This window comes from Taudactylus pleione, unplaced genomic scaffold, assembly GCF_031769625.1.
Source record: "Taudactylus pleione unplaced genomic scaffold, aTauple2 ptg000564l, whole genome shotgun sequence".
Taxonomy (NCBI): Eukaryota; Metazoa; Chordata; class Amphibia; order Anura; family Myobatrachidae; genus Taudactylus; species Taudactylus pleione.
Genome location: NW_028284966.1, coordinates 479,619 through 493,181, shown reverse-complemented (window position 1 = coordinate 493,181; position 13,563 = coordinate 479,619). Strand labels below are relative to the sequence as shown.

Genomic DNA, 13,563 nt, shown 5'->3' with positions numbered 1-13,563 from the left:
GGTCACTGCAGGGACCACTACAGGGGGAACTAGATAGGGGGGATCACTACTGGGTGCCTGCATAAGGGAAACCACTACTGGGAAAACTGCATGGGGGGGACTACTGCAGGGGGCACTATATAAAGTGCACTGCATAGGGTGGGACTACTACTGGGGGCACTATATAAAGGGCACTGCATAAGGAGATACCACTACTGGGTGCACTGCATTGTGGGGACTGCTACTGGGGGCACTGCATAAGGGGGAACACTACATAGGACACTGCATTTGGGGGGACCACTACTGGGGGCACTGAGTAAGTGGAACTAATTGGGGGCTGTATAAGGGGGACCACTACTGGGGATACTGTATAAGGGGCAATACTATGGGCCTGCATAAGAGGGACCACAACTGCATACTGGGGGTACTGTATAAGTGGAACTGCTGGGGTTAAGGTGCATATGGATAGGAATGTTCAGCATGAAAATAAAGGGGTGTGTCATGTTGACACTCCCCATTTTTAAGTGACCACGCCCATTTTTTTTCCGTGTGCACCGAAGGCGCGCGCACATACCGGGAAGTTGGTGGGGGGCTCCCTTTTCAAATTTGCCCTGGGCTCCAAATACCCTAGTTACGCCACTGGTTATAGCACTTGCCGGGATTCCACTGTCGAGATTGTCAGCCATGTGGCCAACGTCTCATAACTATATCTCCTTACATGATAGCGAGATACCCATATCGGTTCATCAATAAATACAATTTATACATTTGTTAAAACAGTATCTATGATAAATGATCACTTAAATGTATCTAAAATTTTGTGGTCACAATCTTGAATCAAACAAGAAATGAAAGTAATCCTTTATTATCCCCTAGTAACATGTTACATCAAGGTATTTATCACAGCTGTGTTTTGAAGAATGAATATCATGACATCTAGTGGGATTTCAACTCTGTTTCACAAGTATATTAGCATTGTTACTTCTCCTCTAACAGTGTATGTAGAAGTAGATATTCCTGTGTTAGTTTGTTTTGACATGACACAGTATATATAGGGTTTAACCCTTAGGTGAATGAAGTCATATCTGGGATTGCTTTCATCCTTTAATATTTAAAATTAGTGCTCAACTATTTTATTCCTGAACATTTAGAATTTAAAGATACGAACAGTAAGGATTCACTGCTTTGACTGGGAAACATAAGTTGCTGAATCTTATAAATCTGTCTTATTTTTATAAACAAGTACATGCCTCTAAAGGAATCATTAAAAAAAGTATATTTTATCCTCTAAGGGGAGTTGTGCTGTAATAAAACAGCAGGAATACTGTGTTGTGTCAATACAAACTGACACAGGAATATCTACAGTACTTGTACATACACTGTTACAGTAGAAGTAACAATGCTAATATACTTGTGAAATAGAGTTGCAATCCCACTAGGTGTCATGATATTCAATCTTCAAAACACAGCTGTGATAAATACCTAGATGTAACAGATTACTAGGGGATAATAAAGGATTTCTTTCCTTTCCTGTTTGATTCAAGATTGTGGCCACAAAATTGTAGATACATTTAAGTGATCATTTATGATAGATACTGTTTTAACAAATGTATAAATTGTATTTATTGATGTTTACTATCAGTTAAAGTAAAATGGCTATCTACATATGCTAAAGAGCTGATAAATCCTATTTTAGAAAAGGAATAATAAAAGATTATTTTTTATTTTAGAACTGTGTGTTAGCGCTTTTTATCATTTTTTCTATATTTACAGTTTATTGCCACAGGGACTGAGTAATCCCCTTGATACAAAAAGCAGCAAACACTCTAGTTCTATATAAATTTTAGTATTGGCACCAATAATACTTTGTTTATTTTTATTTTTTGCTATTTACTGTCATTTTTGATTACTCAAGTTAGGCACCCGATTGTTTTAATATACACTATGATGTCATTGTAATGTCTAGTTGATAGAATGGAGAGAAGAAAAAGATATATGAAAGGAACAGGTCCCGAGATAACAGAAACACCTAATAGGGATGAAATTGGACATATGCATAGATTGTTCAATAAGCTTGAAAATCTATGTACCACAGAAACAAGACACTGGTAGGATAAGGTCACTCTGCAAAAGTATCTTGATAGTGACCTCATTCCCCAGGGTCTGAGAATTCTAAAAAAAACAATGTTTTGGGAGGACAAGGAATTTACTGAGGAGTGGAATCAGACTTTAGATTCATGTTCAAAAAGTCTGATGAAACTACTAATAAAATATAGAGAGCTAAAAGTAAGCAAATTACAGGAAGAAATAGAAGAAATACATAACCTATTAAAAACCTTTGACAAAGACCCAGAATTCAAAATAAGAGACCCAAAAGTTAATAATAAAATTGAAGAGTTTGAACAAATGCTAATTAAAAAGAAAGAACATAAATGAAATAGAGACAAAATAGACTATGAAAAAGGAGAGACACGTGATTTTAACAGAAAACAAAGAAATGTAATAAACACTTTGTTAAGGGAAAACAAATTAGTGAGATATCAACAACAAAAACATGGACAATCCAGAAAAAGACCTTTTAGTGGAAATAGAAATATTTTTAAAAAACTTTAAAGAGCATAACCCAAAAACTTGGGGATATACACATAAAAACAAATATGAGATACTAGATCACTCCACAGAATTTGAACACTATACACCAGAATGCAAAAATAGGGGTAGATATAGGACATCAGAAACTGACGAAGAACTGGATTCTCCCTATATATCTCCCTAAATTTTTTAGACAAATGACAGTTCCCCAAATATACTTACAAGGAAAGCCCAAAGCGACAAAAAAGGTTAAGATAAAGAGAGCAAGGGGATCAAGAGGAGGAAAGGGCAAATCCACAAAAAAATCTGTGTCAGATAAAAAAAGAAAAAAATAAGGTTATCTTCAACCTATCTACAAAAAGATTAACAGAAGACGAATTAAAACTTTTAGGAAAAGGATTACATTTTGCTCTGATTACAAAACCAAACTTGTTCACACTCTTCATAGATCTAAAAAGGTATGTTAGAACTTTGAGTCAAAAAAGGTACTTTGCACTAAAAGACCTAAAAAAATCTAGAATAATAGGATCACCCATACTAATGGACAAAAAGGATGATGAAATGATAGAATTATTAGAATCCCTACAGGAAGAGTCAGATATACAAGAAGATGTCAAAATATATGACCCAAAATGGAAAAACATCTTTAAAAGAAAGTCAGACTTCTATCCATTTCAAGCTAAAGGACCATTTATTGAAGGTTTCTATAATAGTGCACTAGAAGATTTCCGTGAGATGTGTAAAAAAGCAGAAAAAAATATATTTAAAGATAATCTGAGTAAGGGTGAAAGAAAAGCAATAAAAACCCTCTATTCAGAAAAAGAAATTATAATAAAATCGGCGGACAAGGGTGGTGGGATTGTGATACTTAACATGGTGGATTATCTGACAGAAGCCAATAGACAGCTAAATAACAGAGACTTTTACGCCATGTTGGATCACAATCCCACCACCCTATATCAGCAAAAACTAAAAGAGTTAGTAGAAACAGCTCTCGAAGATGGTGCAATTTCATATAATTTAATACACATACGGTCACATCCACATTTTATTTTTTACCTAAAATTCACAAATCACTTATATCACCACCTGGGCGACCTATAATTTTGTGCGTTTGTTCACTTACTAATAATTTGTCCGCATTTGTGGATTGTTATTTACAAAGTCACGTGAGAAATTTGAAGTCCTATATCAAGGACACTAAACAGTTTTTGAATATCACTAAATGTATTAATTGGAAGGAGATCTACACATTATTAACATGCGATGTTGAGGCTCTATATTCCAATATTCCTCATACTATAGGTGTACAAGCCATAAAGCACTATTTAGATAATGATGTGGATATGTCGGATTCCCTATGTGACTTTGTTATTAATTCTATTTATTTCATTTTGCAAAACAAATATTATTTATTTGACACCTGATTTTATTTACAAACACGGGGGGACTGCGATGGGTACCAGGTTTGCTCCGAGCTTCGCAAACCTATACATGGGTTGTTTTGAAGAGGTACATGTGTGGGGGAGCGAGTTCGGGGCAAACCTGGTCCTATATGGCAGATATATAGATGACATGTTTTTCATTGGGATGGGGATATTTCACATCTGCACGCTTTCATCAAGAGTTTAAATCTCAATAATTATGGTCTCACATTCACGTTAATTTTTAGCACTACAAATATTAACTTTTTGGACATTGCACTATCAATCAGAGAGGAGAAATTGGTAACAGAAACCTTCATTAAATCGGTAGATCAAAATCATTATCTTAATTTTAAAAGTTCACATGCCAAAACATGGAAAATAAATATCTCAAAGGCACAATTTATCAGAATAAAAAGAAATTGTACCACCAGAGAATCACATAATAGACGGACAGAGGTACTGTTTGAGTCCTTTTTAGAACAGGGTTACCCTAAGGAAATTCTTCAAAAAGCTATGAAGGAGGTAGTCAAAATAGATAGAGAGGACCTTTTAGATATAAAATATAAAAATCGAGAAGATGTGCCCAAAAAACAGAATAGATCATCACTATTTACAAAATATAATAGCTCTGCACAAGAAATTAAAACTATAATAAAGAAAAAATTATCTTTATTAAAACTGGATAGAATACAGAGAGACACAGTAGAGTTGGAAGGAGAAGTCATTTTTAGAAGGGCAGACAATATCGAATCAAAATTGGTCTCTAGCCACTTCAAGCGAGAATCAGTAAAGATAGAAAATATAAATAGCTGGCTTCCTAAGAAACTGTTAGGATTTCATAGGTGTGGAAAGACCTCATGTAATACATGTTTACACACAAAAAGAAAATAAACTGAATTTTCATCACATTATAATGGCAAAAAATTCTATAGAAAGGACTTTATAATCTGTAGAACAACCTTTATTATCTATAAATACAATGTGGCTGTGGAAACAGTATGTGAGATGGACCACAAGAAAGCTTCATACAAGATTTATGGAGCATTGGTGAAATATTAGTAAAGGGATAAAAACTCATCCTTTGTCTAGTCACATATCATAATATAAAAATTTATCCCAAAGAAAAAATTTCTGTAAAAGGCATAGAACACATTAAAGTAACATCAAGGGGAGGAGATAGGTTCAGTATGCTATGTCTAAGGGAAGCTTTCTGGATCTATAGACTTGGAACACTTTTTCCCAACAGTTTAAATTACACAATAGAACTTAACAACATTTAGTTAATCTAAAGGTGGCTTTATTCATCCAACTAGGGATACATGGTACCAGAGGTCCCTGTGTGCCAGACTAACTAGGAAAGACTGAATAGTTTAAATCCACCATCATATAATGAATAGTCTAACTTGATGAAATTATAACATCTTGAGTTTAGAGAAAAGATTTATTACTCTCTCCTTATTCAAACATTGATCTACTTCAAATGATCTAGTAAGGATATCTGACAAAATAGAAAGCAGTTATTATAGTTATAAATATTGGGATCTAAGGCTGTCAATAAAATATTTATAGTTTTAATTTATTCCATTCATAAACTCATGTGGTTTACATTTGATGTATCAATTCAAATTCGGTAAGTGTTTTTCTATAATTATAATTTTATATATTTTTTTTATGTCTATTTATATGTTCATCCTTAGAGAGAAAAAAACTATAGGTAAATTTTATATATATATATATATATATATATATATAAGTTTTTCTTAAGATGTATATAATCAAACAATATTATCTTATTATCATCATTGATTTTTCTAGGTGTATATACTAATGGATGATTTATGTTACTTGAACCTCATCCGGCCCTCTAGATGAATATGAGTATGTATATGTAGTGTGTGTATATTTATATATATGTGTGTATCTTTGTGTCCAGGACAGTTCTGCTTCAAATCTTTCTCGCTTATATGATTCTAGGATTATATGAGAGTATCTCCAATGTCTATCAATTCTAAATGTTCAAGAATAAAATAGTTGAGCACTAATTAGAAATATTAAAGGATGAAAGCAATCCCAGATATGACTTCATTCACCTAAGGGTTAATCCCTATATATCGTTACCCAAATATAAAACCTGATTAGTAGATTGCCTACACATGTGCTGAATACATTGGCATAAATAAAATGTTGGTGAGAGAATACAACAAATATGCTAACTGAGGAAGCCGTTGATATTTTACAGAGGCAGAGAAATGCGTTTTTACTGACCTACTTACTGCCATTTAGAGACCAGTTGATTTGGTTTGTCTCCCTGAGGACTCCTGTCTCCCCCGGCAATCCGGCATTCAGGCTATTCACACCTGAGAAGCAGCTGCTGAGTACAGAGCGGATATGGAGTGGACGGCAAGGAGAAGGAGGAGAGGACAATTCAGTAGTGTGCCATGCTTACACCCTGCACCCACAACAGGCAATCCACCTTCCATTGGGAAGCTGCCCTCTGACACCCATCACCTGCCACACATCGGCTGTGGGAATCTGCACCCCGGCACGTTGGCTTCTGACTGTAGATAGATCTGCAGCACACAAGTCACGAGGTGGTGTTTTAAAAGGAGGAAGGGAAAAAGAGCTACAAATGGCACAATCAACCAACCTTGCTAAATGGGAGCACGTGGTAAATAATACTAGTTTTGAATACATATTTTTTAATGGTCATGATTTTTTTAAAGTATGTATAGTGTGCACTTAAAATGAATATGAACATTAAGAATTCACTGCTTTGAGTGGGGAAACATAAGTTGCTTAATCCTATCAATCTGTCTTATTTTTATAAACAAGTAGATGCTTCTAAAGGAATCATTAAAGAAAGTATATTTTATCCTCTAAGGGGAGTTGTGCTGTCATAAAACAGCAGGAATACTGTGTTGTGTCAAAACAAACTAACATAGGAATATCTACTTCTATGGTACATACACTGTTACAGGAGAAGTAACAATGCTAATATACTTGTGAAACAGAGTTGCAATCCCACTAGGTGTCATGATATTCATTCTTCAAAACACAGCTGTGATAAATACCTAGATGTAACAGATTACTAGGGGATAATAAAGGATTTCTTTCCTTTCCTGTTTGATTCAGATTGTGGCCACAAAATTTTAGATAAATTTAAGTGATCATTTACCATAAATACTGTTTTAACTAATGTATAAATTGTATTTATTGATGTTTACTATCGGTTAAAGTAAAATGGCTATCTACTTATGCTAAAGAGCTGATAAAACCTATTTAAGAAAAGGAATAATAAAAGATTATTTTTTTATCATAGAACTGTGTGTTAGTGCTTTTTATCATTTTTCCTATATTTACAGTTTATTGCCACGGGGACTGAGTAATCCCCTTGATACAAAAAGCAGCAAACGCTATAGTTCTATATAAATTGTAGTATTGGCGCCAATAATACTTTGTTTATTTTTTTTTTTTGCTATTTACTGTTACTTTTATTATACTACCCTAAGGCACGAGAGTGGCAAGGGGGGCATGGAAATTACTGTTAGCTATATTAGCCATATTGAAAATATGTATTCTACAAATTTTTGGAAAACAAATTTTCATGTTTTTAGAATGGAGTGGTTAGAGGCCTCATAACAAAAGTAGAAGTTTAAAAATTTTTTTTTCAAAACACGGGAAAGTTACATAGAAACCCTCTCCCACTCACTTAAGGAACAGATTTGGAAGTGTTTCAGAAATACCTTATGATGATAAACACGTGTATGTTATTAAGACCTGATCTCCCTCACTGCTCACTAGACTATGGCTGATTGTAATCATAGTGACAACTTTATTTTATATTTGTTACACAGGTATGGACAGGGGAAGAATAGACAACATGGATTCAGGTTACATCATAATTATTACTTTTATTTTTTATTTAACATTTATCTGAAATGTATAGAATCTACTAACTTTGATGTATATTGGTTATGTGTTCCAGAAATGTATCATGTTATATTTCCATTGCATGTACTATAATTGATATTTCTTATGCTTGTAATTGATTTGCTTCAATAAAGGAGAACATTTGATTTTAAAAAAATGTATACAATAAAGAAAAAAAATAAAGTATAACAAAGGGGGAGAAATAAAAGAGAAGAGAACAAAAAAGCAACGAAGCCAGCACTCACGTTCCGTCGATTCACTGTGAAGGTAACATATGAAAAATACAGCATACAGTAGTCAGCAGCAGCAGCCTGCCTGATGACTTTTTCAACCAAATCCTAGTTGGTTTATCTCAGGACAATCACAGTAAATCTACTAAACGTGAGTGCTGGCTTTTTATTGTTCCAAAACACTATATATATATATATATATATATATATATATATATATATATGTAAAAAGGGAAAGGCGGCACCCACAGGTCCGACGAAATGAAAGAACCAAACCCGACAACCGTGTCTGCCCCGCCCAACGCCCCAGTCCCACACGACCCCCACCAAGAACACATTGAAAAAACAAACACACACACCCCTACAGTGGAATCTCCAAGTTGACCGGCGCAGTGCAACGCTCCATGCCGCCGGGGGCCAGAGAGCGACACCACCACCGTGCGCCAGACACCCAGGCACAACACAGGACAAAGCAGCCTGACGCCCCCTGTGGACAGGAGGAAAAATTACCACCGTACACCGCGAACACGTGCGAACAGACAGCGAGGCACCAACATGCAGTGCCAAACACGATGAAATGTCAACAACGCGCCACCACACATAATGCAACCTGCAAGGTGTGAGTCAATGCCCACACATCAAAAAACTGAAGAAACAAAGCAACATAACACAAATCGCTCCCACAAAACGAAAGAGAACAAAAACTCCACACCACTGCACTCCCCAACAGTGAATGTGAACAAAGCAAAAATGCAAAACCACTATTCCAAGTGGAAAACAAACATGAACAATAACACATATACAAAAGACAACAACAAATGAAGAAGACATAGACAAAAAAACCAAGCATGCAACCACACCGCCACATACAAACGGCAAGCGTACCATCGAAAGGATCCCAAAAAGAACACATTGGTGAAGACATCCATCAAAACATGTGCACCAGAACTGGCACACGAGACAAAACGACAAAAAATGCACACGTGTGCCACAGAAATGCAAGGAAATGCATGACTGCAGAACACATGAAATGCAGCAAAAGAACCACAAAAGAAGACCCAAAGCAACACAGTCCGTGGTGAAGATTAATCCATGGTATACAAATATGACAACTGTGAGGCTATGAGAAAAAAAGCACATGGAACATAGGATGACCCAGCAGAGCTAAACCCAAAAAGGTGCTCAGGTAATCACTAATATGACAAAACATGAACATGTGCATAAATGCAAAGATAACTTGGACCACCAAGAGAACATACAGATGACTCAACAGTATGGGAAAAACATAAAAGAAAAAATCATGATAGAAAAAATCAATTAGAAAAAATGTTTTTACAAAAAAATATTGTACACAAAATATGTTATTAAAAAGCTCCACAAAATTTAAAAAGTTGAATATTCTTATAACTCCAGATGTGCACAAATGTCCAAACAAGGAAATGGACTAACCAGGAGATAAGCCAGAATTCAAAGGGAACATCTGTGACATATCACTCTCCTGTGTGCTACCTGGGTATATAGGAGACTTCTAAGTAGTACTTACAACACCGGATCTTCCCTGAAGGTCTCCCATTCAAGTACTGGTCAGGCCCAACACTGCTTGGCTTCCAAGTTCAGCTGAGATTGGGCAAGACCAGTGTGGTATAGTTGTAACAAAATACAACATCTCCCCCAGGGCTCACAGTGATAAACAAGAGGATATTATGTTTTTGTATCCGTCCCTGTATGTGTCCTGGAATAATCTAACTGGTAAAAAAATATATAATTGCATACATATGTGCACATTATGAAATAGGACTGAACGGTCTCATGAAGGCACAAATCTAGGAGATAATATGGAGCTCACAAAAAACAAGAAAAAGATAGAGGACCTCATTTAAATTCGGTCGCTGCGGCCGCATGATCGTAAGGGAAAATGGTCTGGATATGCAAATGATGCACTCTCAATTTGCGTCCTTAAGATCGGATCTTTAGCTGGCCGACCAAGGGGAGGATACGGCCGTAAGACAAAAAATACGCCCCCTTCTCGTACGCATTACAAGTCATCTCCGGGCATATAAGGATTAATCGAGACCATCGGGAACCATCGGAAATGGTCGTAGAGCTTAAGGTTGACCATACCCTCTCTTAAGCTCTACGATCAAATCAGTGTAAAAACCTCCCATGTCACGTGTGCTATTACACTACTTTGTTAATTATGCACTCCCATAAAACGCCATTTGCATAGTCAGGCATGCCTGCGTTCGGATCTCCACTCCCCCGTTTTCAATCACCTTCCCCTGTTACCACCCACAAACGGTTCATTCTGTCACTCACACTAACGACCTGGCTGTGTTCAAGGAGAGAGAAATTTCTGATCGACAGAGCTAGTTTGCGCACGCGCATTGCAAACTTTACCCAAGCGCAGTTTAGCGAACATCGGTAGCGTACGACCGTGCGGCCGCAATGTCCGACTCCGAATGAGTCCAGAGTCTCGTTTAGTCCAAAAGGAGTAACCGTATTCAATCTATGAATCCATTGAGTTTCTAATTGTAACAACCGCTTCTCACGGTCTCCTCCTCTCTTGTCCATAGGCACAAAGTCAATGATTTTATAGGATAAGGTTGCTAAATAATGTCTGTTCTGCTTGAAATGTCAAGCGACCAGCTGGTCCACTTCTTTTCCCGACAAAGCTTGTCGTATGGCTGTACGATGTTGAGTCATTCTTTCTTTGAATAGCCTAGTTGTTTTCCCAATATACACCAGACTACATGGACATTTGATCATACTGTATATACCAGGTATTTACTCGTGCAAGTCAAAATATGTCTGATGGGGAACCGTTTGCCGGAATGAGGATGTGTGATGCAACTCCCGGGATCCATATAACTGCACCACAGACTATATTGCTTCAAGTCCTCCCCTGTGACTCCCCAGCCACACCTCTCCACTAGGATGCACTCCACAGTCACTCACCCCCCCACACCCCTGCGGCACACATGTACACATTCCCTGCCGTTCTATCCCACACACCCACTCCGATGCACATGCTTCGGCAGATGTACTCACCAATACACTCCCCCTAGGATCCTTCCAATGGTACACTCGCCGTCCATACACAATGGCATGGCTACACACCTAGTTTCCTCCATCTACATCCTCTTCATTTTCCATCATCCTCTCTATATGCAACACTACTCCTATCTGTTTTCCACCTGGAACAACAGTTCCACACCTTCACCCCACTCACACCCACCACCAAGGAACACAGTGGTGTGGAGCAGTTGCTTTTTTGTTCCAAAAAGTGAGTGCATATATTTATTTTGTATGAAGCAGGCACCACATCTTTGAAGAATTTTTTCAGGAGTGCTGTCTTGTCTCAAGTGTATATGGTGCCACGGATGGCTGACTCCGTACTGTACTGGGCCAAATAACTAACGGGAGGAATTTTTTTATGTTTTTGTTTTTATGATTGGCTGTGAATTGTTATATATGTGTGCAGTAACCGGAGCTAAATTCCGGGTATACGTCTGTATACTTGGCCAATAAAAATTCTATTCTATTCTAAAAAAAAAAAGAGAAGAGAACAGGAATAGACAGGTAAGGAAGGAAAAGTAATTAAATTATGACAACAGAGGAGGATGAGTGGTGATGTGCATACAATAATCTTAGGTCTCCTTAACACTCAACCATCTATGCCCAGTAACCATAAAATCAGAGGAAGACAATTTCAAAGAAGTAGCATCTTCAAATCAGTAAAGCTCTGTCTCCTGTGCTTATCCCAACCCTAACTAAAATCTGTAATCTCTCTCTCTACTGGCAACTTTCCATCACTGTTCAAGCACGCAGTGATTACTCCCATTCTGAAAAAAACAAAATTCAGACCCTAATACTCTCTCAAATTACCGTCCGATCTCCCAGCTCCCATGCCCCTCCAAGCTACCTGAGAGACTTGTCTACACCCGCCTCACTCTCTTTCTTAACTCACACAACTTATTGGACCCACTTCAGTCCATCTTTCGTTCCCAACACTCCACAGAGACAGTACTGACTAAGGTAGTTAATGATCTTGCCACTACCAAGGCTAAAGGTCAATACTCACTCCTAATTCTTCAAGATCTCTCTGCTGCTTTTGAAACTGTTGACCACTCTCTTCTCATACAAACACTGCAATCTCTAGGTCGTAAGGACACAGCTCTTTCTTGGTTTTCTTCCTACCTATCTGATCGCTCTTTTACTGTTCGTTTTTCTGACTCCTTTTCGCTACCTCTATCAGTTGGAGTACCGCAAGGCTCTGTCTTGGGCCTCTGTTATCATCAATCTATACCACCTCTCTTGGCAAACTAATCAGCTCTTTTGGATTTCAGTACCATCTGTATGCAGATGATACTCAAATCTACCTATCCTCACCAGATTTATCACCATCTGTATTGGTCCGTGTCACTGAATGTCTTTCTGCCATTTCATATTGGATGTCATCTCACCACCTGAAACTTAATATTTCTAAAACAGAATTAATTATATTTCCACTGGCCAATAACAGCTGCCAACCTGATCTCTCTATCACTGTTGATACCTTGACCATCCATCCCGCCCCACAAGCTCGCTGCCTTGGTGTCATCCTTGACTCTGAACTGTCCTTTGTTCCCCATATTCAATCTGTCTCAAAATCATGTTACATACATCTAAAAAACATATCCAAAATTCGACCATATCTCACACAAGACACTGCAAAAACTCTAATCCATGCACTTATTATTTCCCGCATTGACTATTGCAATAGCCTCCTTACTGGTCTTCCCAAAAACAGGCTATCACCATTACAATCCATTATGAATGCAGCTGCAAGGCTTATCTTCCTTGCAAAACGTTCATCATCTGCTGCTCCGCTCTGTCAGTCCCTCCATTGGTTGCCGGTTTTCTACCGTATTCAATACAAAATACTTTCACTTACACATAAGGCCATTAACCAAACCACACCAACATACATCTCTTCACTCATCTCAAAATATCTCCCAACCCAACCTGTCCGCTCAGCACAAGATCTGCATCACTCATCCCCACACATTACTTGCTCCCATTCACGGTTACAGGACTTTCTTCATGCTGCACCCTCTCTATGGAATAACCTACCTTGGACAATAAGACTTTCCTCTAGTCTCCAATCCTTCAAGCATTCCCTGAAAACCCACCTCTTCAGGCAAGCTTATCAGATTCCAGAACCTCCCACATAACCTTCATAGCTTCCATATCTAATTACATCCCCTTTTACAGTCCACACACAATCTCACACATCGTCTTTCTCTCACATCCTCTTGACATTTGGTCAACATTCCTGTGTGACTATATCATGCAGCCAACTAAGAAACTGTGCATTCTGGCTGGACCAAAATGCAATATATAGCATCTATCCTTGTGTATCAATG

General features: G+C 37.5%; 1 pseudogene; it reads right to left on the bottom strand.

The window, feature by feature from the left end:
- Positions 1-9,694: 9,694 nt before the first annotated feature.
- On the bottom strand, positions 9,695-9,813 carry LOC148481761 (5S ribosomal RNA; annotated as a pseudogene).
- Between the last annotated feature and the right edge of the window lie 3,750 nt (positions 9,814-13,563).